Source organism: Paramisgurnus dabryanus, chromosome 17 (genome assembly GCF_030506205.2).
Source record: "Paramisgurnus dabryanus chromosome 17, PD_genome_1.1, whole genome shotgun sequence".
In the NCBI taxonomy this organism is placed as follows: Eukaryota; Metazoa; Chordata; class Actinopteri; order Cypriniformes; family Cobitidae; genus Paramisgurnus; species Paramisgurnus dabryanus.
Genome location: NC_133353.1, coordinates 12,753,118 through 12,780,511, shown reverse-complemented (window position 1 = coordinate 12,780,511; position 27,394 = coordinate 12,753,118). Strand labels below are relative to the sequence as shown.

The 27,394-nt window shown below is 39.3% G+C and overlaps 1 protein-coding gene across 1 annotated transcript in view; it reads right to left on the bottom strand.

Annotated features, from left to right (window-relative positions):
* The window catches only part of ttc27 (tetratricopeptide repeat domain 27), a 137,760-nt gene that overhangs the window by 67,801 nt on the left and 42,565 nt on the right, over positions 1-27,394 (bottom strand). The gene's annotated exons all lie outside the window — the stretch shown is intronic.

Here is a 27,394-nt window from a genome sequence, read left to right as displayed (position 1 = left end):
TAATGATGACAGAAATCTGTGCTGACAAAAACTGTTGTTTTAGTGGGGCTTGCTTAGAGTTATAAGCATCACTATGATTCTTTATACCCGAGGTAAGGGATTTGAACAAAACAGCCAAGCAAAGTATTAAATGTTAGAATTTGTACATTCTGTCCAGTTACAGACAGAAAAGAAAATTTTAAGATGTTAGTGGTCCATGATTGCAGGATGTGAGATGTATACAGTACACTAGAGGAACTAGTGTCAGCAAAAGAGATCAGATCATGGGACCACAGCATCAATAACAGGAGAAACAGAATAGTGAATCAGAAACACTGAACCTCTGCCAATATACCAAAGACCTGTAAGCAGATTTACAAGAGAGAGAGTCAGAACGAGAGAGAGAGAGAGAACGATAGGAAGAGAAAAGGTCTTGAAAAAGTCAGAGAAAGAGAGATGATCCTGGTGTTTCTGGACACCGAGTAGACATGCGAGTAAAGGAGTATGTGAATCAATGAACAAAAGGTCAGTTTTTGTCTATGAAAGTATGTTGTTTCAGCAGTAACAACATAAATAAACGGCTTACGTGGAACAAACATAACTTCCGGTAAACTCCGCAAAGAATCAATTACAATAGAGTCCTTTAGAAGTAGTTTATTTCTGATAACAAGCAAAATAAACAACAAGATTACTATAGTTCATATTTTATAGCTAAAGCGTATAAAACTACACTGAGCTAACGTTACTGTTAAAATGTGTACTATTATGTATGAAATGTTAACTACAAACCATCTGCAAACCTCCCTTTTAATAGCATAGATCCACGATCGCCGTCTCCCCTTATCTTTAGGAAACCAAAACATAAACTCACCTAAAGGATTATTAGGAACCCCTGTTCAATTTCTCATTAATGCAATTATCTTTTTTTTTAATCTAATTTGTGTTGTTCCCCAGTGGGCAATGTGTTAGCAACTCAGAAAGTTAAAATGGTTTTCCAGCATCAAAATCGCTATTGGTTGCGTTTGGTTGCACTAAAATAATATACTAATATACATATAAATTAGGGCTGTGACGGATCACAAAACTCACAGTTCGGATCACATTACGGTTTTTGAGGCACGGATCGGATTGTTTTTCGGATCAGCAAATAAAACGGGTGGGAAAAATCTAATAACAAATAAAGAAATCACAAACATTTATAACAAAGTTGCACATTAAGGTCTAAAATTAGCATTAGGTACAGAAATTGAATTAAATGAATAATAACTCTCTATTTATTGTACAAATTAATTATTATTATTATTATTATTATTTTAGAGCCACAGAAGTGATTTTCTCTTTGTCTTGGGTTGTTTCATTGACATTAACGAAACAGACTTAAGGAGGTTCATTGAGGTTACTGTCTCTTTAAGACCAAATAAGCAGAATGGTTTCGGACTCTATAATTCATTTAAGACATAAACAAATGTTTTTATTAGAAAAAGAATACTGTGAGATCATTTTGTATGTATGTGCCCTGTCAAGAACAGAAAGTATATGTATACGCACTACTGAGGGCACTTAAACGCGTGCACACACACAGGCGAATTCCAAACTGCGCTTCAGGAAGAAGATGCAGCATAAACTGTCGCTTCGCTTCACATAAAAACGTTACGTTGTTTTTCATTGCTCTATTCAGCGAATGTATCTTAATGGACTACAGTATGAGACACAGTAGCGCGACTCTCTCTATAGTTTACACATGAGGAGTTCTGATCTTTGAAAGGATGATCTGACTTGAGCTGGACCGGACACTTAACCGCATGTGCGTACAAAAATCTGCTCACTTAACGCCTTTTTCCGGTTACATTGTTTTAAATCACTTGAATGTTAACATTTACAAGCCTTAGAAACACATGCAAAAAATAAACGTTCCCTATTTAAATTTGCATATTAATCCGCGAATCGCATGCGAGCCGAACCGTGGGTTGTGATCCGTACGGATCATGGATCAACTGCGATCCGTCACAGCACTAGTATATATGTATCTGGCCACTTTATATTTGACCATCTGCTAACGTCTTCTATCCTGTCCACTATAGTACACGGATCTGGTAGCTGTGTTGAAAAAGTTAATAAGTCAACTTTTTAAAATAACTTTCTCTGTCTGTGTTGCTTCACTGCTGATTCTTACCAAACTTCCATTGCCAAACTGCGTGCGCATCCGTTGCCACGTCATCATTGTGTACAAAGAGTAAAAGGGTCAATGGCATCACTGTGAAGAACCTTTTAACCACCTTAATTTTTAAGAGCTTAAAGTGGCGTGTACATGAAACCAGTAGGCGTGAACACCACAGTAACCACAAAGCAATGTCAGACCACACTAGCTTCAATTTCAAACATAACCTCTAGAAATAACCTCCCATAGCTCTTTTGGTAGAGCATTGCAATGTAAAGGTCATGGGTTCGATTCCAAGGGAACACGCATATGAAAATAGTTTCAATTTTAAAACCAGAAGCCTGGGATGTGTGGTGTAAATAACAATGATGAATTTGTCTCTCAAGACGGAAAATGGCAGATTTACTTTTAGAAAATAAAAAGTGGTTTGTTTAAACTGTGAGGGTCTTTCCTTGCTGTGCGTTACTGTACACTGGGGATCTATATTTATCTGTGTGGAAACGTCTCTATATTTAAACCCAACCTCACTGTAAATTGTCTTAACAACTACGCATATACAAGGGCTCCAGCAAGACTACAGTACAAGTGTGATCAGTTGTAAAGTATTAAGAGAAAAAGCGAGCAAATAAGCCACAGAGGAAAAACACCTTCTCTTTCAAAAACAGTGACTATTTGTCCAAACACTCCTCCCATCTGTCATTGGTTTAAAAAACAAAGTACTGAAAGATGAACTGCCTTAATTCTACATGGCATTGATTCAACAAGGTGCTGAAAGCATTCTTTAGAAATGTTGGCTCATATTTATAGGATAGCATCTTGCAGTTGATGGAGGTTTGTGGGATGCACATCCAGGGCATGAAGCTCCCGCTCCACCACATCCCAAAGATGCTCTATTGGGTTGAGATCTGGTGACTGTGGGGGCCATTTTAGTACAGTGAACTCATTGTCATGTTCAAGAAATCAATTTGAAATGATTCAAGCTTTGCGATATGGTGCATTATCCTGCTGGAAGTAGCCATCAGAGGATGGGTACATAGTGGTCATAAAGTGATCGTCATGATCAGAAACAATGCTCAGGTAGGCCGTGGCATTTAAATGATGCCCAATTTGCACAAAGGGGCCTAAAGTGTGCCAAGAAAACATCTCCCACACCATTACACCACCACCAGCAGCCTGCACAGTGGTAACAAGGCATGATGGATTCATGTTCTCATTCGGTTTACGCCAAATTCTGACTCTAACATCTTAATGTCTCAACAGAAATTGAGACTCAGACCAGGCAACATTTTTCCAGTCTTCAACTGTCCAATTTTGGTGAGCTTGTGCAAATTGTAGCTCTTTTTCCAATTTTTAGTGGAGTTGAGTGGTACCCAGTGGGGTCTTCTGCTGTTGTAGCCCATCCGGTAAAAGAGGTTAAAAGCTGTGAAATAAGCGGGAATGAAATAAACCCCTTCACAGTGTGATCAAAGACCCTCCGCTTCACGTCAGTTCCTGATCACACTGTTGTGGCTGCCTACACACTATCCCTTACTTATGTCAATGATGCTCCATTTAAAGGATGCCCAGGTTGTCTATGTAGACATTAAACGGCTCACTATGGTTTGGAACAGGTTCAGTAATACCTCATCTCTTGTTTGTACTTTTGGATGATTCCTCCAAGGATAAATTTGGCTGTGACTCTTAAGCACTGATGAATATAATGAATAACAGAGACGCTTTGGCTGTCTCCAAATGGGCTGAGCACATCACACAGGGGTGCAGAAATTGTTGGTGACATAAGCATTTTGGCAATCCATCTTTTGGAAACTCAAGCTGTTAATGTGTGGATTAGTTTGTCATTTCCGCCAACAGAACGTCCTGAGTTTTGTAATCTGCAGGGTCTTCAGGTCAAGAGCAGCGCAAGTTGAGGTTCATATCGAATAACAGAAGAGCCCAGTATCACAGCTAAAAAAAAGTTTAAAGTACAGTATGTGAGATTTTTGCTTTTAAATATCCAAAAATTATTAGCATAATAGTGTTATATATTTTTGTTCACATGCGTACTTGCATTATCCCACCTGTTTTTTAACAATGTTTCAATTCAGAGAATTTGCAAGCGTTTTTCCAGTGCTTGCTCCTCTTTTCTGGGTATATCTATACCATAACCTGGATTATTTGTCTCCAACTACAGTGCCATTGCTCTTTCACAGCATCATCAATCTTTGTTGTTGTTTTGCGACTTGCAGGAGCAAAAATGACATATTGTGCCTTTAAGGTTTTGGTTTAAGGGTGCAAAAAATACCAGCAAGGACAAAATCAAAGCCATTGCCTCAGTCAAGTACGATTGCAAAAAAGTCTGAATCACAGCATTTTGAGAAATATTTTCAAGTCTCAAGTCAAAACACGCCATGCTTCACCTGATCTGACTGCTTAAGGAAGGAAGAGATGAAGACTCTCAATCTCAGTTTGTTGAAAGGCAGTGGAAGCCTGCAGTCTCAATTCGTTTTGTAGATGGATATCAAACCAACAGGCGTGAGATACTGGGGACAAAGCCTTATAAAGTAAAGGATATAAAGTAAAGGATATAAGTAGAGGAAGCTTTCACAACAGCAGGATCTGCTTCACAGTGGCTGACAAACACTCCTACGCTGGGTATGTAAACACACACAAGAGAAAAAAACTGTTCTTAGCTGGTACACACACATACACAAGGATGTGTGTATTGGGAGGGTAGCACAAATTCCCAAGGTCTTGTTCTTCACTTCGATGTACAGTTGAAAAGATGATTATCACAAAGCAGCTTCCTCCCCTTGGGGACATACAAAAACAACCAGAGAGAAATAACGTTTTCAAATAAAGTTGATGACCCCACCCACTCCTTCCTGAATGGTACCTATATTCCACACAAAAAACTGTGTTGCTATGGAAACCATATTAGGGCTCAGAAACAGGAGAACCATTTTAATCACCAGACTAGCCCAAGTGTGAGCCTGTGTGTGGATACAATCCCACTAAATTAATAATGCTTTACAGCTGCTGGCATTGATCTTCCATTTAAAAGAATAGATGCAAAAAAATCTAACTCATCCAAGTTTATCACTATACTACTGTATATTGCACACTATGCAATCGATACACTAAGCACTCAAACATCTATGCATGTGGATTTTTAGAAGCTTAGTGTTGGCACAAATTAAGTTTTGTTTTCACAACACCAAAGCAATTTCTATATTCCAAGAAATTACAAATGAAGTAGTCCTGCAAGTCATTGTTAGAGCATTGCATTAGAAGCGCAAAGCCTGTGGATTTGATTCCCAGGAAACACACCCTGATTAAATCATTGATCTTCAATGGGGGGTTCAGAGCTGCTTACATTCACGCATTTGGTAGACACTTTTATCCAAAACGACTTACAGTGCATTACAAGGTACTGTATACAAGGTATTTTTATCAATTTGTGTGTGCTCTGGGTTCGAATTCATGACCATTTGTGCTGCTAATTCAATGCTCTTCCCCCTTGGCATTACTAGACAAAAAATTAAAGAAATAAAACTTGCTTCCCCTTTAAAAACTATTCAGTAAATGTAAAATGTTATGCATGTTAACAATAGTGTGCACCTTATATGATTGTTTTAATATCCAATATCTAATCAATTAAATACATTGGTTTAACTCTTCCCTTCACCCCCTCTTGTTCAGTCTCTAGCTTTAAAAGAGAAATGAACGTTTAACCTAACAAACTTTATTTTAGTGACTTTGAAACATCAATACAGAGTTAAAAATGAAATAAAAAAACAGCAACAGCGAGTCTTTTAAATATTAATGAACAAGAAAGATGGATGAAACCAGGATGCCTTTTGGCAACAGAGCAGATCAACATCACAAATGCAAACACAGCTGGAATAACAAATGCGCCACAGCAGCAGGCTGCCTGTTGAGGCACCTGTCCAAAGAGACACAAGTACAAAAATGCAAAACAGTAGTAGCATCACTCTTTTCAACAGAGAAGAGAGAGGAAGCGAGAGAGAAAAGGAGAGAGATATTTAACAGCTGCCTAAATGAGGAACCAGTGTTCAGTGGTCCAAAGCTTTACATTTATTACTTTAATTACACAAGAGAGCAAAATGTCCTCATTTCAGGGAATAAAAAAGACCTCGGGCTCTTTTGTAGCGCATTAAAGCCTGACCAACGTTCAGACAGTTTTGTAAAACTCACTTAACACTTATCAGTCCTTTTTACCGCTTAATTAAATCAAAGCCACAAAAAATATGAAACATCAAAAACATAAATCACCAAGTTCTGCATACTTCATTTAACCACCCTTCACTCTTTCCGCGCTGGCATTTTTCAGGATTTTCACAAAAGTTCAATGCCTCCCAGAAAATGCTCTTCTTTAAATATATAAACATACAATATATTAAATGAAAGAACAAACCCTCTGCTTTCAAACAAAAAAAGTTTAATCCTACCTTCATCAGTTCTCTTTTATCACCTCTTAAATATTGGTAGGTTTCTTCAAAAACACCAAATTTTAAGCAAAAAGCTGATCAATTTTTGTGAAGGACTTTTGATAGAGATCAGATGCAGAGTGATTCTCAAAACTTAGACGGACATACAGCTGTTTGCCCTAGGGCAATACTTCCGGTTTTTATAAGTTGTGGAAGTGCGGATTGACGAGATAACTTGTCAATGGCGGGAAAAGAGTTAAAGTGGAAGACAAGCCCATTGTAGTGCAAAGACAGAAATAAATATGATGTCACTGAATTGTGCAATAGGAGTAATATTATAGACGGTTTCATTGGACGCATGTGCGATGACGGATACATGTCTGGTCCAAACTTTACTTCCGGTTTCAGTTTTTTTAAAGCAACACTATGTAGTATCCATGTAAAAATGACTTACAGCTCCCCCATGTGGTTGAAAAGCGCAACAGTGCCTGGTATCAGACAGTCTTCTGCAGGGAGGGGGAGGGGCGGGGCTGTGTTTCCTACCCTCCACCGCCACTTTCAGAGTGTGCTTGTAGCAGCTAGGAGGCTGCTCAGGTTGCAGCAACAGTACAATTTGTCCAGTTAAAAGTTGTTCTATCACTGAAATAATTTTAGAGACATTATTTAAAGGTAAAAAAAACTACAGTTGCTAAACTGAACTCTTCAAAATACCAAATGTTTTGGTTTCCTAGGTAATCTATGTGTTGTTTATTTTGCTTGTTATATAAATAAACTACCTTTAAAGTACTTTGTTGTTATTTATTCTTAGCGGAGTTTACCAGAAGTTACGTGTTGACCACGAACGCCCCTTTATGTTGTTACTGCTGAAACCGTCTATTTCACTGCATGCTGGTTTCTGACAAGTTCCATCAATACTGAATTTCTCTTAAAACAAAAGTAGAATGCTTACCCAACCCAATAAATGTAATAAAACAATTTCTACACAAGATGTTTAATATATTTAAATGTTATATTATAATCTAGACTGAGCCTTTCTGTTAAAAGGAGATTCGTGACCTTGAACTTGATTGCTCGAGTACTCGAACGTGGCAGTGATGATTGATCACGAAAACGATGATCATGTGGGTTAATTTCTTTATTTATTGTTGATATGGCGGCATTTGCATTACAAGCGCATGTGGTAGTAAAGACTGGGTCTGGAGATGCGTGTTTGATGTCGTGTCGAGCTACGCAGACCGGCGTATGACATTACCATGCGTGATTCAAAAACAAACAGATAATTCCACGCGATTAGTTGAAGTCTTGCATTTTATGCAGATAGATGCACATTGTGCATTTATGTTGTATAAAGGCTTAATATTATGTAGAGTGCGTCATATAGAAAGCACTTCGGTTTGTGTTTATTAACCCTTTAGTTTCACTTCATCACGCAGCTTTTCCTGTTAGAGGTTTATGTTAAAAACTTTTGATTCATTATAAATCTAGTATGTGTTCATTGTTCTGTCATAGTTTCTTCAAAATTAAGTTTTATTTGAGTGTTTTTAATAAAAATATTTTCATTTTCACCATGACGTGTACACCCGCCCTTTTGATTGCCCCGCCCCCAGTTAATCGAGTACTCGTTCTTCAGACCTATGGATTAATCGAAATGAAAAAAATGACATAAATGCTACCTTGAACACATACAATATTTACTTAAAGGAGTAGTCCACTTTGAAGTTGGGGTCCATTGACTTTTCATAGTAGGAGAAGAAAATACTATGTTAAGTCAATGGGCCCCATCTTTAAAGTGGACTACTCCTTTAAGAGTGAGGCAAATTGATAATTTGTTTAGGTGTGGGTGCGTCTCTAAGAAGCATGGCAAAACCTTATTCTGTCTACTTCGACACCATTGAGCAAAAATGAGTTATTTAGATAAGAAAATAGTTCAAAAAAGTCATTTAAAGCACTGGATGTGACTGCTTGCAAATGGGCCATTATTTCTGAGCTTACAGAAATGATGCAGGTGACCCCTGGGAAATGGTAACCATGGAAACCTGGAAACATCAATATCACTTACTAAAACTGATCAGGAAGCAGTGACGTAAAGGTGGTTAACCAAACAGATGATCTAAGCATTCACAAGATCTTTTGCTGAAAAGGACATCCTATCATTTTATCTCGAATAAACTGGCAGACTGCCTCTCTGGGAGCCCGTGTAAATACTCCTTTACTTTCAGATTACAACAGTAATGCAATCCTGTGCAACGTCAGTTACAGTAGAGGCGCTGATAAAGACTGCCAGTGTGTTACTATTAACTGAACTACTGTGCTGTATTGACGTCTTTGATTCTGCCTGTGAGTGAAAAGATAAAATGCCAAAAAAAGGCTACAGTCCAATACCTCAGACAAAGTGGCTCTTCTGAGACAAGGTTTCTACAATAACTAAATGTCAGACATTAGCTCAGAGCATTCAGATATTTATTTTTAAAGTTCAAATGCCATTTTATTGGTCTGAGGATGATGCCATGCAATGAAAATATTTATTCTTGCATTATATCATTTTTATTTATTGCACTGTTTTTGTCTGTAATGACAAAAACCTCCCTTAACATATGATTTAATCTAGGCTCACACTACAGTATTTTCAGCCCTAATTTACCTCGATTTTCCCCTACTAAGAATCCAGGAGAAAATTGGATCCTGTACTTTAATCGTTTCCGATGTTCGGCTTAGAATCTCATATAACATATGAGAGTTATAGATCAAATCGTATACCTCCCCCAATGTCCCATCAAGCAAATGGGGCAACCCCGATCATATCAAACATGTGCAACCAGATTTTATCAGCAGCCAGGATTTTAAAAAACTAGAGTGAGCCCAGCCTTAGATTAGCATTTAAAAAAGGTGTTCACTACAAATTAAATACTCTTAGGTATAAAGATATTTAGTAAACCTGTGGCCAATAAAGATGTAACATGATGTAATGCAACCAACAATGGCACACTGCTTAATCTTGTTAGGAATTCAGTCAGCATGGGTCCATTTTATTGAAAACACTCAGATGTACTCATTATGCTCCCAAGGGCAGAATAAATGTGCATTTTATTTCCCAAAAATGTGTACTGTAAGTAGTGGGTACACAAACATTGCTATGGGACAAAAATCAAAAACAACTATGGTTACACTTTATTTCGATAGTCTACTAACAATAATTAACATGCCAACTATCATTCATTTGCCAATATTTGTCAATATAACTTGGTTAGGGGTAGGGAAGGGGTAAGTAAACAAGGTTTGTCAGTAGAATGTCAATTAGGGACCATTACAATAAAGAGTTTGTATATATTAAGCAGATGGTCTCGTAAATTACTGGTAATTGACAAGTTACTTATAGTTAGTAATATGTATAAAGTAGACTACCGAAATAAATTGTTACCACAACTGGGCTCTACGTGTAAACCCATATGCCATCCAGCAGTGCCTTTAGTCTGAGATGTAACCTTGAGGAAAACAGGGAAGGAGGTCTGGGTTGGAAAGGATAATTTGTTGTGAGGTTTGGCTGTTTGCCGATAAGTCGAGTTGACATCCCTTGTGGTGCAGGCTGACCAATGACAACTGAACCATGTTCAGGCCTTCAAAAGCATCAGGGCACCTCAGGTGAAAAGGACGAACAGCACCAGCACAAAACTGTATTTTCTTAAAAGATCCACATAGGGTTAAGGCTTCTCTTTACACCTCTATCCCAACAAGGGTATCTTTAAGATGAGTCTTAATAAAAATAGCGAAAGCCCAAATTAAACATATAATGGCTTTCATAACAGACAACAACTTGATCCTGTAATAAAGGTCACAGATAACCAACATCCGCATGTATTTATAAAGAGGTGTACATGAAAAGCAAGGACTCTGTTAAAGTCATTAGGCTCCTGTGAAACTGGAAGATTTATATCAAGAGAAGCACATAAACACTGGGGCTATAAATTAACCTCAGTGTCTGACCTGCTTTCAATAAGAGTGGCTCTACTATCCAAACAGATCTGAGAGCTGAAGCACAACACAAACCGGTCCTTTTGAAAACCATAGTGGAGCCAGCGAGATAACTTCAGCCAATGCACGTCTGGGCAGCCATGACTGAACTCTGATTTCAGGTGCTTTCAAAACATAAACCTTTCAGCGAATGAAGCCACGTGAAAATCCCATGTGATCAACAAAAGGATACAGATAAAAGACTGATCTTTGGTCCAAATATTTTTTTCATTACTCAATAAACACAAAAAATGGCAGGTAAAGTTTTGATAAAAAAATGCCACTTGACCTTGAGGGCATATAGCACAAGGTTCCTTAATTTTCACCAAGGGCCAAATTTTGGCAATACATAAGGCCACTGACTACAGTGTCTGCTCTGCTATTCTTGTTGTTGTTTTTGATGCTGCTGTCTTTTTTTAACAAACAAAAAATCTGTATTTCCATCCAAGCTCCTGCTTATCTCCACATTGGATATACTCAACATTTAATAGTGGTTTAATGGGTCACAAACGCTAGTTACTGTGTAACTGCAGATCTGTGAATTCCGGATGACCACCAGAGCCGGTGCTTAAGCACTAGTGTATTATCGCAGCGCCAACTCGATGGTTAAAATAATATACCAACAAAGTCACATGGTGACTTAGGCTGAGCCCTGGGTAATAATAGACCTTCTGCCTCATGCTTTCTTGTGCATCTCGCATGACAAAGAACTTTGGTGGTCATCCGGACATACGTAACTAGCGTTCGATTTCATTCCTTTTGACCGCCAGAGGTGGTGCTTATGTACTAGTGGATGACGCCTACCAACATAGTCATAAGGAATGCCACCCACCTGAAAAGTCAAGGTTGTCTCCGGAGAACCACAGAACTGACAGCATTAGGGGTAACAACACTGAATGTGTAGAAGCAGGCAAAGGTACATGGAGAAGCCAAATTAGCAGCTGTGCAGATATGTAGTGATAGTCTGGACAACAAGAGGTTTCAGATCAGTTAAAAGATAGTCCCATCTAGAGGCCAATCCCAAAGCTTCAGACGGGCTGGACCGGGATGCCAAACAGCTCCGTCCATCTGAGATAACAGGTCCGTCCGAAGTGGAAGCTGCCATGGCCTGTCCACAAGCTTTGAAAGAAGGATATGGAACCAAGGCCTGGCTGGCCAGCGGGGCGCCACAAGTAACACTGGGTGGTTGTCCAGTGCTATTCTGTGAGTTGTTTCCGGAGAAAAAGCATAAACCAGACAGTTTGGCCACTCCTGGGATAGGGCATCATGCCCCAATGAACTGGATGTTTCTACTCTCGCAAACCACTAGCAAGAGTGAGTGTTTGTATCTGTTGCAAAAAGATCCACCTCTGCTTCCCCAAACTGCTGCCATATCATCCGCACCACATGGGTGAAGGCTCCACTCCCCTGGATGTAGAAGGTCCTGGAGAAAGCATCTGCTACCAGATTGTGCAACCCTGGAAGATGAACAAACCCTCAATGACGCTATTCCAGGGAGTGCCCAGGTGAGTTTCTCATAGATGAGAAGCAGGTACCCGAGGGACCTCGTTCCCCCAATGGTTCAAGTGAAACCCTGTGGAGGTGTTGTCAGACCGGATAAGGACATGTCGGCCTGCCAGAACTGGTAAGAAATTATGCAGAGCTAGAAAAACTGCCCGCAGTTCTAGAAGATTTATATGATCCCTGGACCAACGGGAAGAAATGATCCCTGAACCGACGGAAAGGAATGGCCCCTAGAGGAACACCTGAAATCAGAAAATCCAGACAAATTCCAATGTGTCAACGGCAGCATACAACTGTGCAAGACAACAATCTGTCTGTGCCCTGCCAGACATCTTCATCGACAAAGACTGTCATTCCACCATTGGAGAGCTCTGAGGTGGAACAAACCGAGTGGGATTACCGAAGTAGCAGCAGTCAGCATCCCCATGAGTTACCATCTTGTATCTCAAGCTTGCTCCTAGCCGGAAACAAGCAAGCAGTAGTAGAATATTGTCCACTCTGGCCTGTGAGAGGGTGGCCGACACTGCACAAGTGACTCTTCGCCTCGTTGACCACAAGACCTAGTCTGGTGTGTGGCACAGCCTGCTGTTTTGTGAATGCACACAGCAGCCAGTCATCCAGATAAGGTAAATTGGTAAGCTTGATTCTTGAAACTGAAACAAAAGGAATTTCCTGTGCTGAGCAGCAATCGATGCTTGTAAACCACTCTCCCTTTCTGACAGACCCAAGAACATTGGCTGCACATAACATACAAAAGGAAAGAAGTTTAAGAAACTTCTTTAGATGTCTCAAGTTCATAACTGGACGAAAACAACTATCCTTTTTTAACGAAGAAGGAATGGCGCATTCACACGGGGCGTCAGCGTAAACGCTTCCCATTCACTTTTAATGGGTGACGTCATGCGTTGCCGAACTGAATTGTGGATCTCAGTGCCGTTGCTCGCGGCAGAAGTTGAACATTTCTCAACTTTTCAAGCGGCAACGCGTGCGTCAGCCAATCAGATCGCCTTACGCAAATAACCTAGACAGAGCCAGCCAATTACATTTATGGAAGAATGCCGCATGTGATTGGCTGTTGGCCACGCTTCAGACAAGCCTTCCATTAAGCGTTAACGCCCCGTGTGAATGTGCCGTAAGTTGAAAAAATAACTTCCCTTTGAAAGTAGGGATGAACTCTTTCTATGGCTCCCTTCCGATTTTTCAAAAGAGAACTAATTTTTAAAGAGAGGGCCACCAAATGCACTGGATCTTTTATGATTGTTTGAACAATCCTGGAAAACTGTGGGGGCCAGCATTGAAACTGCAGAGCATATCCCTTGCTTATTGTGGCCTAAACCCAGGGATCTACTTTTGTCCCCCTCCAGAACAGATGTGCACTTGAAAAAATATAAACCACCGGCCTAACAACTTCAGTGAGTGCGGCCTTTTACCCGCTGGTAACTGATTTGGACCTCCTCTGGCTGCTTGTTCCCTGCTGTAGTCTTTTTTTCTTGGATGAAGGGGCACCGGCAGCCACCAATGCACTGCATTTCCCCTTCCATTTGGCTGATTGCAACTCGTTTTTCCTAAGTTTTGACTGCACACTTAGGGTCCAGTTCAGCCAACCGAAGCCATCTCTCTGACATGGGCAGGAGACTACAGTGCAAACACATGTCCGTGATAGCCTCTTTCAAACACTAAATTCCAAACATGACGGACATACATCATGGCCGTCATCAGACAAGAGTGTGTTAGGGAACAGCTTATACGTCAACAAAAAATCTGTGGAAAAAGCTGCAAATGCAACCTATATCACTTAAAGCTTGCTGCGGGAGATTTAGAGGATAGAAATTACTGACAGGATGACGTTGGAGGAAATTTTGCGCAACAGATTCAGATCATCCATGACAAATAAGTACTGCTTGCTTCCTGTACAGTGTGCGGCTTCACGCAATCAGCAAAGTGAAAATAAGCCTACTAAGCACAATTTAAATACCCGATTCCTGAATTTAATACACCATTATAATTACCCATCCAAATCTGTGAGAGAATGCATAAGCATTTAAATATATTTGTTCTCCCTATAAGTCAAGATAGCCTGATGGGCAGGGCCGAGATGCATTTTGGTAGCCCAACTGCAAGGTATAATAGCCTGGGATATTGGGTATTATGATTATTATTACTATTATAATGGTAACTTGGTCTGTATTGGCTTTGACCTATAGACCTTCTGGCATTGTAAGGGTAAGAAAGTTATAAACCTTGTCTTAAAGCATGTCATACATGAATCTGCCCAATACAAAGTTAATCTAACCATTAAAAATCTGCTTAATGGCCAAAGTAAAAGAGCAACTAAAAAAATGGATTACACATATAAAATGAAAACATCAGATATTAAAGAACTTTAAAAAATTGCACCAAACTAATATTTCACAATAACTGAGGACCTGTTTACTTCTGCCTCAGTGAGCATGTTATAAATCTGTGACTCCCATGCCGGAGGGACGTGCTGCACTTTGTAAAGCAAAAAATACACCCTCTGACATTTATGATCTTCTGGAGGGTTTTGGCATTACAAGAATTTGAAATTGCTTGTCAGGTGACACACTACTGATGAAAGACCAAAGACCCAAAAAGCGATGGTTATCTCTCTAGCATTCATCATAAAACAAATCAATGCAAGATCACTTCTGTCTCATACCAACTTTGACCACACAATTTGTCTCAGCTCTTCAATATCAAAATGTATCTGTATGTACTATAAATGGAAAAAAATAAGAGATTATATAAAACAAAAGAACTGAAAAAAAAAAAAATCAATAATAAAGCAGACGATAAAGTATTGCGATGTTTGCTGGGCACGTGACAACCATCTAACCAGCCTGCAGATTCCTGGATCCACATGTAGACTGGAAAGATGCCTGCACACACAACCAGCCAGTGGAGACCATTGACAGCAGACCGCAGAGCAGAAGATGACGGTAAGATTGCCAGCAAATAAACTGAGAAGAATATATACGATGATCTATTTGAAAAACAAAGGCTTCATATGCACATATAAACTAAAACAGGCACTATCCATCAGTCATGTAAAAAATAACTACAGTTGTAAAAAAGGCCAGTTGTTGTATGCCTGTAGTACCTTCAGGAAAGCTCAAAAAGCTGTAAAATCTTTGTAAAATGAAACACAAGAAAATACAGCAAGATATGTAGGCATGCAGATAATATACGGCATGTCGTTCCCATTTATTAGGCTCCAGTTCAGGAAATTTCCAAACAAACATCGCTACCCTAATGACACAGCTCTGTTTACTTATAAATAAAACACTCTCCAGACAGGGGCAGGATGAAGGAGAGAAAACAAATTAGATGAAAGTCAGGTGCATATTTCAATGGTGAATGAGAAAGTGTCTCATTAACGTCTAATCCTCAAACCCTTAAATCTGAAAGGTCAGTGAAGGAAACTCAATATATCTCTGTGATGCTTTCCACATTACTTTAGCTCATCTCGCCAATCCTGTTAGACATCCTCTATTGCTCACTCAAACCACACAAACTCCTTATTGAGATTTAATGGGCACTTTTGCTAGAGAAAAAAAATGATGGTGCCTAATATAGGGGGAGGCTATGAAAATCACACATTAAATTTTTAAATACACTTCTGTTTCACAAATGTGACCCTATCTGTGAAATCCAGGATAAAGTCTCAATCTAGTTTTGAGATTAGGATCATCAAAGTTTGATTTTAACCACTGATTTCAATCTATGACATCTATATTAAAGGAATATAAATGGCCAAAAATTATATTAAACCCATGATTTACTCACCCCCAAGCCGTCCGAGATGCATATGTCCATCATTTTTCAGACAAACACATTTTCAGTTAATTTAGAAAATGTCTTAGAGGTTTCAGTTAATCAAATGTTAAGTTAACCAAAAGGTTCCACGATGATAAACAAATTCCCTCTAGGGGTAATCCACACCATTTTGTTGTAAAAATATCCATATTTAAAACTTTAAAAATAAAAATATCTAGCTTCCGGTAACGCCGTCATCTTAGACTCCTCTGTATTCAGGAGAGAGTATCAGCGTAGTGTACGCACTTTCTTAGTGACGCATGACGCAGCAGCACAGAACCCTCCATAAACTGCGTACACTCTCATCTTGAATGCGGACACGACTAAGATGGCGGCGTTATCGGAAGCTAGTTATTTTCGTTTATAAAGTTTTAAATATGGATATTTCTACAACAAAACGTGTGCAGATTACCCTCAGAAGGCCTTTGTTTATCATCGTGGAGCCATTTGGATTTATTTTGTGAAGGATGGATGCACATTTTTAGGACTTGAAGGAGTGGACCCTGTTACTTTACATCTAATTAATGGAAACATCTAAGACATTTTCTAAAATAACTGAAAATGTGTCCCTTTAAAGATATTGTGGTTATATTGTCACAGAGTCTTATTTACATCATGTAGGATGATTTTACAGGGTCCCCACACCTTAGTTAACTTCAAATTCAAGGACCTTTCAAGGACTTTCCAGGTCCAATACCCTCAAATTCAAGGACTAAATGTGGGGACACATTTCAAGTGAGAGCAAGGTAACACACATTGTTACAGTTTCCTTTCGAGGGAACTCGCGCTGCGTCACTGCGGTGACACTTTGGGGACGCCTTCAGGGGTAAGTGCATCTGAATGTGTAGATCAAATTCAACCAATGTTGAGGCTTAACGACAAAGACAAGGTGACGTGGGAGCCAGGAAGTATATGACTATCTGAAATATTGCCAAAAATGGCAATAAAGGCAGCAGGAAGTATAGCAAAGACGATGCAGCGTCTCGTTCCCTTCTCAGGGAACAACAGTTCCATACGTAACCAGAGACGTTTTCATGTGTCAAACACAACTATGCAAAAAAGCATTTTGGTATGAATCAACATTCGCATACAGAAGTTATAAGCATTTAAAGTGAACAGTTTAGCACGTGTGCTTAAAAAGTCTAGAATTTGTATGTTATTATCCTACACTACACAGGGAATTAAACTGTTTTTTTTCCATGGGAACCCTGATTTTATGAAAAAAAGAAGTAGCTGGGTTGTCATAGCCTGGGTCACATATAACATTAGGCGTGGTTTGCCTCATTTAAAACACCGCACAAAGTCAGCACTACTCTTTCTGAACACTTTCCCGTTCTGACAGAACCATAGAGGAACAACCCAGGATGAACTCAGCGATGAGAGATTCCATTCCAACCCAAATCTGTACAAATGACATCATTACAAGGCCAGACCACCCATTGTGATCCAGGCTCAAATTAGCCTTTATTGATTGAAATATTCTCAAAATGTGCATCGTCCATCAAAACGCCCATCCCTGCAAAAGATTTATGAGTGGAAATGCAGGTGTTCACCTTAGATCTGAAAACAGACGCTGTCCTGGAAGAGCACATTCGTTCACACCCGGCTGAAATTGCACTTGGGCACACAATGCAGCCAATAGCGCGCTGCCCTTGGCCCGAGATCACTGGTGAGATCAACACGAGGATGGGCCTCAAGGGTATCATAGCAAGGAAACGACCCAATTCAACCAAACAAACACAAGCTCATATTACATACGTAATGCCATCTCCACATTGCCTTGTTTAAGGGGGATTGAGATACCTCCCTAAAGAGAACGATGGGGGTTCAATCGTTGGAAATAAATCGCTGACACAAGCAAGTAGCTCTTACACCACACCCTAGAGATGACCGCTTGTGGCCTAGTGGGCAAAACAGTGGAGAGGAAAACGATGACGGCAAAACATTCTGGGATGGAGGAAGAGCTAATAGTTCAAGGGGTTTTGCCAATAGCTGAGCCCAATGTTGATGGCAACTGAGGGAGGTACAACCTATGACATCACGAACCGCATAGATCAGAGCTGAAAAGCCTTACAATCCTATGATTCATCTTCAACTGGGAACTCTTTGAAACTGAAGCAGGTTTGGCAGTTACGAAGGGGATTTTCGATGCAGATGATGTTACTTTTCCTTTCACCAAGACCAGCAGTCTTCAGGCATGATCAAGCGCTGAAATAAGACAGATGTCTTATTGGGTCTGAGGTGAACTTGCATCTACGTTATGACATACATAAAATGCCTAAAAATAAAAACAAAACAAGCAGTTTATCTTTCTACTAGGGGTGTCCTCGACTAACGATTTACACATTCGAATCAGAATTTTCAAATCTTTTTATATTCGACCGATAGTCGAATCATCTATGTGTATGTGCATGGGTTGGGAGGGGGCCAGGTACAAATGGGTAACTTTTATTTTCTTTCACAAGCAGCACACAGAAACAACTTTCTGATAAAGTGACCAAAACTGTCTTTCAAGTGATGAAAGACAAAACTGACGATGCAGTTATATAATTTTTTTTAAGGTAAAATGTAAGGCAACATAAACATTTGTTTAATTATTCCTCGTAACATTTTAAAGCCATGATCTACAGATCATCACACAAAGATATAACAAAAATTCATAATTAAGCCTTAAAAATTTTACAAATGTAATCCTGCCTTGGAAACCCCAGCTACAATTCAGTGTTTTTATTTAATTTTACAATTTAGCGCATCAAAGCAGTCGTGACTAAAAAAACGACAAATGACATTTTGTGATTGTTACTGTAAGTGATAAAACTAAGCTTTATATACAATTCATTAAATGTTAATTTATAACAAGAAAAACGCAGAAATTAATTGTTTTATAGACACTAGACGTTATTATTTAGCACAGAAATACCTGCTTGCTTTGACTTTGATCATCTCTATTCACTTTAGGTACAGAAACAACTGATAATTCTTATTATTTATTTCAGGAATCTTTTTTCTATCATTTGAAAGTGAACACAGACCATAATATTAAAATCACAAGAAAGACAGTCGTGTCAGGCATAAATTAGGTTCTGTGCAGATATTTTCCGTGTCATAATTGAAATTGAAAGAAACGGCTTACATGTCTTATACCAGTCGAAAAACATCCGTTTTTTATGTTTAGTTTGATGAACTCCTAAATATGAGACGCAGAGCAAATAGCGCGCCAGCATCATGACCAGAACGCAAACAGCGCAATATCAATGCAACGAGAAGCAATCCAAAATGTACAGACTTAAATTAGATCAGAATTTACGTTTATAATAAATCATTTTTTTAAATAAAATAAGGTCAGAAGTAACAAGGTGCAGAACAAATTATGTGCAAAATGCCTGAAGTGCACGGAAACAAAACACAAGTCAAATGGTTAAATCAGATAACCCGAGTGATTTATAAATCAAATAAAGAAATTATTAAAAGAACGAAAGTATAACCAAAATTGCCAGCTTTGTCTTTTAACTCTTTCCCCGCCATTGACTAGATATCTCGTCAATCAAGAGAAAACGCTTCCCCGCCAATGACGAGTTTTTCCGTCTTTCCGCAATACCGCTATTATCCGCAACTTTTTAAACCCGGAAGTATTGCCCTATGGCAAGCTGCTGCATGTCCGTGTCTGTTTTAAAGATCGCTCTGAATGGGATCTCTATGAAAAGTCCGTCACAAAAATGGAATTATCTCTGCTTTTTGCTCAAAATGTGGTGTTTTAGCAGAAACCTACCCATATTCAAAAGCTGATTACAAAAGAACTATTGAAGGTAGGATGAAACGTTTTTTGTTTGTTTGTTTGAAAGCAGAGGGTCTGTTCTTTCATTTGGTATATTGTATGTTTATATATGTGACCCGTCACGGAAACCAGGGACACAAGTCGGCAGCACAAGTTTCGAGAAAATGAGAAACAAAGTTTTTATTTCAAAATTTGTGATTTTCGTTTTATTGCAGAATCTGTTAGTTGAGATCACGAAGAAGCCTCTCCATGTTTGAGATAGTAGTTTTTGTATATTTAAAAGCATACATTTTGCAGTTGAAATAGGCTTGTTTTTCCGGAGATTCTAGCGTGCAGCGGGGGGGCGTCATTGTCTGTGTGTATATTTACATACTGTATAAGCTTTTGTTTTCGCCTCCGCCCCCAAAGGGAACAGCGTGACTACTAAATAAGGATAGTTCGCCCAAAAATAAAAATAATGTAATTAATGACTCACCCTTATGTCGTTCTAAACCCGGAAGACCTTCGTTCATCTTCGGAACACAGTTTAAGATGTTTTATTGTTAGATTTAGTCCGAGAGCTTTCTATCCCCTTCATTGAAAATCTATGTATGGTTTCCATGTCCAGAAATGTAATAAAACATCATCAAAGTAGTCCATGTGACATCAGTGGGTCAGTAAGATTGTGTTGATGCATCGAAAATATAGTTTGGTCCAAAAATAGCAGAATTACGACTTTATTCAGCATTGTCTTCTCTTCCGGCTCGAGCGTGAAGTCACGTGACTGTAGTGGGCTTCCCTGTTCCTCAGACATGTTTGCTAAGTTTTTTTTGTTTCAAACTTATAGCGTGCGTCTCCCCAGACTGTAAAGCTTGGGCGCACAAAACAAAAGAAAAATAAAAGAAGCTGGGGCGGAACAAATATCCGCCGCATCGTACGTCAGCCGCGTCACTGACTTTATGCGGCGCCGCAGTAGGATGACGTCAAAGTACCGCGAGAGCTCTTACGGAGTAGTTTAATTTCGACTCGCTCTCGCGGTACTTTGACGTCATCTCTATGTCAGTTCTTTCAGTGCAGCATGAGTCCAAACACACAGAAGTTACACAGATATCGTTGTATTCTTCATATAATTGGCTACATGTTTTGTCTATCAATATTTTCCATGAAGTCATTGGCTGATGGAGGAACGAGCGAGCCATTGGTAACATCTCTAAAGGATGTCACGTTTGTTTGGATGATCTATTATACTACTTCCCTATTTTAAATACAAACTTTGAAGGCGGGTTCATGTGTTTAACGGAGTGTAAGCTCATATACCCTTACATGTTACGATTTAAATAGTCTTCAGATTATATATTATATTGTATTACCAGACATTCATGCGAAATCTCATGTAAACAATCTATATTTCACGGATTATACGCATTTGTGGACAAAAATGGTCATCGGATAATCTGAAACAGACTGGATTCGACTTGTGATCCCCAAAAAGGTAAAAGAGTCATGTTTATTTTTGCGGGTTGTCATTTGGTCATAAAATACTACATATGATGCTAGAACATCTCAAAAAGGGTTTTACAGGGGGCATGGCTTAGCTAAATGAGATGTAAATGAGCCCTATTGTCTCCCCCAGCTGAAAAGAAGAGTCCCTTTCGTCTCGATTTTCTCGGTTTGAGTATTTCTGAGTTCCTATATTCAAATGGCCACAACTTCTCCAAATCTTATCAGATTTCCATGTGTTACACATCGTTGGAAAGCTTAGAAACTGCACTTTCAGAATATGTGAATAACTCAAAATGCCCAGATCCGACTTGTGTCCCTACTTTCCGTGACTGGTCACATATTTGAAGAAGAACTTTTTCTGGAAGACATTAAACTTTTGTGAAAATCATGAAAAACGCTGGCGCTGGCTGGCAACTTTTTTTTTAAACGCTGGCGGTGAAAGAGTTAAATGTAGAAACAAAGAGGCAATGGTTTATTAACATAGAACCTCTTTTGGACGTGTAGCCCCGTCACAGGGGTTGTTGTATTAACGCATTTTAAAAATATTTACTGAAAGCTACTTCTTCACATATTATTTGCATAGCATTATCATAATAGGCTGTATATTAATATATTGGGAGAAAGCTGTTTTATGTGAAATCAGATAATGTGCACCCATACACGGCCAAAATTGAATGATCATCTTTTTCATAACACGTCTGCGAAGATTCGACTGTGAGATTGGTAGTCGAATCAGGCTTCTCCTATCGATGCATCGAATCTTCGACTATTCGGGGTCACCCCTACTTTCTACAATACCTTATATACACTCAACAGCTAGATTTAACATATTTGCTTTGTATATTAATTTTTTACTGCAAGTACAAATCCAAACACAACAGCTGTTCCAGTATGAAAGCATTTGATCCATCAAATCTAATTTTGGTCAAACTCTACAGAATAAAATCTGGATGTATTAAAGCAAACTGGGCTTCATTTATGGTAAAAAATTTTTTATAAGAAAATCAACATCTTAACAGGTAATCAGCAAGAGTGTTCCTCTCATTTCAATTATAATTTTCCCAATTAATCCAGTTTAATCCAGCACTGGTTTTAATATGAATCTGGGAATGCAGCCAAAAATGGCATCACATTGATTTTAGAGGGGTATGAACATTAGAGTCAATAGGGGACAGTAAATGATACAGCAAATACCCATTGACGTTCAGCAGATTGTGGTAATGAACAACGGCAAATACGTTCTAAATGATTTATTTCCGTCTAAACTATACCAATGATTCATTCAATACGATCATTACCGCCTGTACGTACAACGTATTGGGGTCAATCAATAACTGTTGATCATAAAAACCAGCAAAAAAGGATCTGCCACCAGAAGTCATCCATCCTCGCCAAGCCACATTTCTGCAGAGATACAGTGATGAGCTTTTGGACACGCACACAAAACCAAAATGACAGGAGGAAGAAAGAGTGCTTGCAGCATTAAATGGCTGGGTTATGAAAGTATTCCCCACTGTTCCTACAGAAGTGCTAAGTCAGCCCGAACACGTTCCCTGCCCTGCCTCTGAAAAGACTTCATTTTGAGAAAGAAGAAAATAAATAATCCTGCCATATAAATGATAGTCTCCTCCCCTCGTTACGCTCCATCTAGCTGGTTATTTTTGGCTGGCTCCAGAAGTATAAGGCAGGTTAAATAGGAAACCCTGTATAGCTCATGCATTTAAATGTGAAGCTCTGTAAAATGAAACATCTAGAAACGACACTGGGGGAGTTTAATAGCATTGAGTAAAAAAAAAATATATGCCTTGCACCACCAGACTACTGATGAGGCAAATATGTTTTTTATTTCAGCATGGTGCTGAAATGATAAAATTTTCCAAATCTCATATAAAAACCACACCCAATAATGACACGCTTAGTTTACTCTAGTACAAATAGATAATTTACACAAACTCGTGTGTATTTGCATTTAACTTTCACGTTTTGTTTGGGTACAAGAAACAACAAAATACAAGATTTCATAGATTTGCCTTTTTGGGTATGGGAACAAAATTCCAGCAAAAAATGCTTACTTATGCTTGGCTGCATCTGAAAAAAGTGGATCTGACTTGTCTTGTAAAAAATCTTCTTGTAAAATCTTGTAGAATTTTTATCAGGCTTTTATGTGTAGGTTCAGTAATATCTTTTTATTGGTAATAAAGATTGTCATTATTAATCAATAAATGAAATGCCTTATTTTCACAAATGTCACTTTAGTCATTTCATTGGTATTTTAAAAAAATGACTGTCTTTCGCAGCAAAACCCACTAATTGCATGCAGGCTTTTTGTCAAAAATACTTTTTGATTAAAAAGGCAAAAAAAGGTCAATATACCAATATATTCGGTAAACCTCATTTAACCGATGCTGCTGCATTTACACCAACCTTGGTAGAGGCGTGAAGCGTGAGTGATTTCAAATGTTAAGTCAATGTGAAGACGTGTTGACGCGCGTCAGGAGGTTCGGCGCAGGGCGGAGGACGCGTTTTGAGCGTTGTGCGCGGTACGCGCGAATGGTGCTTTTTGTGCAATTTGCGGTTCACACGAATATGCGGCTGACGCCCGAGTTGAAAACTGTGAACTTTTTCAAGTCACTCATTCAACCAACACTTGATATTGTCCGTAAGCAGTCACCCGGAGCTATACGACACAAGTTCTTATTTCTGTAGAGGAGACAGGAATAAAAAGGACCTCGCTTGGAAGAGTGTCAGTGAGGACATTGGGCAACTTGGTAAGTTGTAATACACACTTCACTTTTGAGTCACGTGACGTTTGTTTTCCCCCTATAGTAAGGTGACCAAATACAAACCAGTAACTCTCTCAATAAATGCACAATCAACATCAGCCATCCTGCAAACAGACAACCGCATAGCACTTGCCCCTCCCTCAATAAGCGGAATTTGCCTCTGACGCGAGTCAAATGCTTGCTTTTTCCGCGCGTCTACTCCGCTCTACACACACGAATGCATCCAAATTGTTCAAGCGGCAAACCACGACACCTGCGATTTTGACACCTGAAACGCGGTTGGTGTAAACTCAGCATAAAACACTCTTGCAAGCTCGACAATTGAAATCAGACATTCTTGCACCGTTGTTCATCCAATAATTTTCCGTGCACATAGGGCACACTGCTGAAAAATCGTAACACTGGCAAAATTTTGCCAACAAAATGAGAATTCTGAATGGCCTGAGGCTGGAATTAAGCAGATTTGAAGCGAAAGTATTTAATGAACGTACAATATGTGCCAAGAACATTGCGTCATTATCTCATTTTTGACAGCGGATTTTGCATCTGAGCTCTAAAACATGGCGGACACTCTGATTGGTGGACACACTTGGGTGCTTCTCAATATGCTTCATCGCTCCAACCTTCTACACCCTACAACCCAGAAACCGATCGAGCTTCGCCATCGTGTTGGACATCTCAGTTCTTTAACTTGTGACTTCTCGCTCCCACCCTATGAGGGTGAGGCTAAGACCAGAGGAAAGTAAACAAGGATGCACATATAAGAATTGAGAAGCACCCACTGATGTCACCACTTAATGGTCAAACTGACCTAATTCTAGAACAAATAATCTCCTTTCTTAAAATCCCATTTCTAAAACAACACAGTTGTGTTTTGTGTTCAGAGAGACAAGAGCTTCAATTATATCTGCCTTTTGTGTTTCCACTGGGTCAAAAAAACATTTAAAAGAATGAAGGGAAAATACATTTCACAATGCCTATTATTTCTACACTTCTGTCACTGGGGTGTCTGAGACCACAAACAAGCATCGTAAAGCACATTTCAACAGATCGACAGGTTTCAGAAGATTTCTCCATCCAACACACTCATTCACTACCACTGTTCCCAACCTACTTACAAATGGACTCGTTTCAGAGTTCATCCAGAAAGCAGAGCTTCCTTAGCCTCCAAAAAACTGCCGTTTAAACCCTGTGCTCATTGTAGATTATTTTTCCAGAGGGACCTGACTCTAACGGCTTTAGCCGAATATGATGCGAACCCTTGGGTCAAACTCTGGAGACACATTTTTCTTCTACTACCGTTTTGGTTTTCATTTCGAATGTCACAGTGCTTCGAGTCCGTTTGTTGTAGCATCAGACCCACAACTCAACACTGAAGGGTCTCTCTGCCCGAGGCGTCTTTACGTTGGGTGTCGACAAGTTCACTCGAGGTGGCTTTGAAATGCTTGCCAAAACCTGGCACACGCCTCCATGGACATAAACCCACAGCACCGCATCTAATTGGGTTGTCGAACGCTGTGCGATCTTGAAGTGTAGATTGAATGGAATTAACGTCAAGGGAAGACCACCAACGGCACGGCAGCCGTGAGAACAGGTGCATACACACACGAACATCTCCTCAAGGTCGAAGCTGTCTGAGAAAGACACTTAATACTTTGGGGAAAATAGCAATTGGCCATAACACAAAGAAACAATCCAAAAGAACTGACTCCATTCCAAGACATAAGAGAGTCTGGAGAGAGGAGTGAATGCAGCCAAATACAGGAGAACGGTGGAATCGCTCCGTCGCTTGTACAAATAAAGCTATCAAGAGAGTAGCGAGGCGGAGCAGCTCTGGTCCTCGGCGAGCAGGAGAAAGGGAACTTCTAATGAATGCAAATGGATTCAGACTCCGTGAAGACGGGCAGGGCAGTAACCCAAGTATAAATGAGAACAGAACAAAACAACACGGGAGGAAAACAAGTCAAAACATCGCCCCTGAATCTGAACCGTAAACATCATCAGTCAAATACTGCAGAAGAAAGAGAGACCTTTAAACTGTAGGCCAGGAGAGCAACCGGACAAGATGTTTGTGTGTGTGTATATATAAGGAAAATATAACAGGAAAGAGACTGTACTAAGAGAGGATAGAACTGAAAGGGTTTATTTTTAAAGTCTAGCGAACCTAAAACCAGTCCCATTAAAATAAGGCAACACACATCAATTTTGGAAGTCTGCATCCATTTTCTCCTCAAGTTTCTCATACCATGTAAATGTAAAGCTACAGTATGAGCGTGGCATCTTTCAGCACCATATATAAACCTCTGATGTAGTCACCATGGCAACACCACATTACTTCTTGGTAAAGGGTGATTAGTGGTGTTAGTGGTTGACTCTAATCTGGTTGATTATGCAGTTAAGAACATTGGTGAGATGATATAAATCCTCCACAACTCTTAGCAATAAGATCGTATGAATAATTAAAGCTGTTAGTGGGCACACATTGCGGATTTAAAAACGCTTTGTATGCAAATTTGCAGCTTGTTAAAAATGATGTTCCCAGCTGAATGTGACATGAAGACAGTGTTGCGTTAAACACATGACCGCTCATATAAACCGCGTCAAGGGGGATTTGCTGGTAATAATAATAATAATAATGATCACAATTAAGTTTCTATGTTTACCTTGTATAGGATAAGTGGGTTTGGATAATGCATGAATGGATGAAAACATGGATGTACGGACTGAAAATATTTAATACAAATGCTGCCGTGTTCTGACTATTTTGGTGACTGAATTATTAGTGTGACAATAAAAATGTCAAAGCATAACAAAACATGATTTATTTTATCAGGGCTCCAGACTAACTTTTTTCACTAGGAGCACAGTAGCCCCCAACTGAAAATTTTAGGGGCGCAACTAGAAAATTTAGGGGCACAGACCGTAAATCAACATGCTAACCAAATATTCACATTTCTACTAATTTCCACTGTATTACTAATAAATACTTTGAATTTGAAACAGCACGTTGTACTTTCTGCATCTATCATCAATGTCACATCACAAAAAAAGGTCAAATTTACTGGTCGCACATGTGCGACTGGATGTAAAATTCAGTGGCACACTCTCAAATTTTGGTGTCAAAATGCCACCATTTGGTGGCACTCTGGAGCCCTGTTTATTATTCTGGAATTATAAAGGGGGTCTAATGATATTTCATGCATTCTGATTATTTCATGCATTCTTTAACACAGTTAGAGTTGGATTCCTCATGCAAAACATGGGCAAAGGTTCAAAGAACCATTTGTACGGATGATGAAGTATTTCTGTGCCGAATGCATTTCATCTGGGTTTGTACAAATTTTGACTATTAAATCTGTTGTGTAAGTGCAGGAAGTACAGTGGAAGTCCTTATATGGGCACTTCAACTGGAATAGCACACACAAACACATACACACCAATC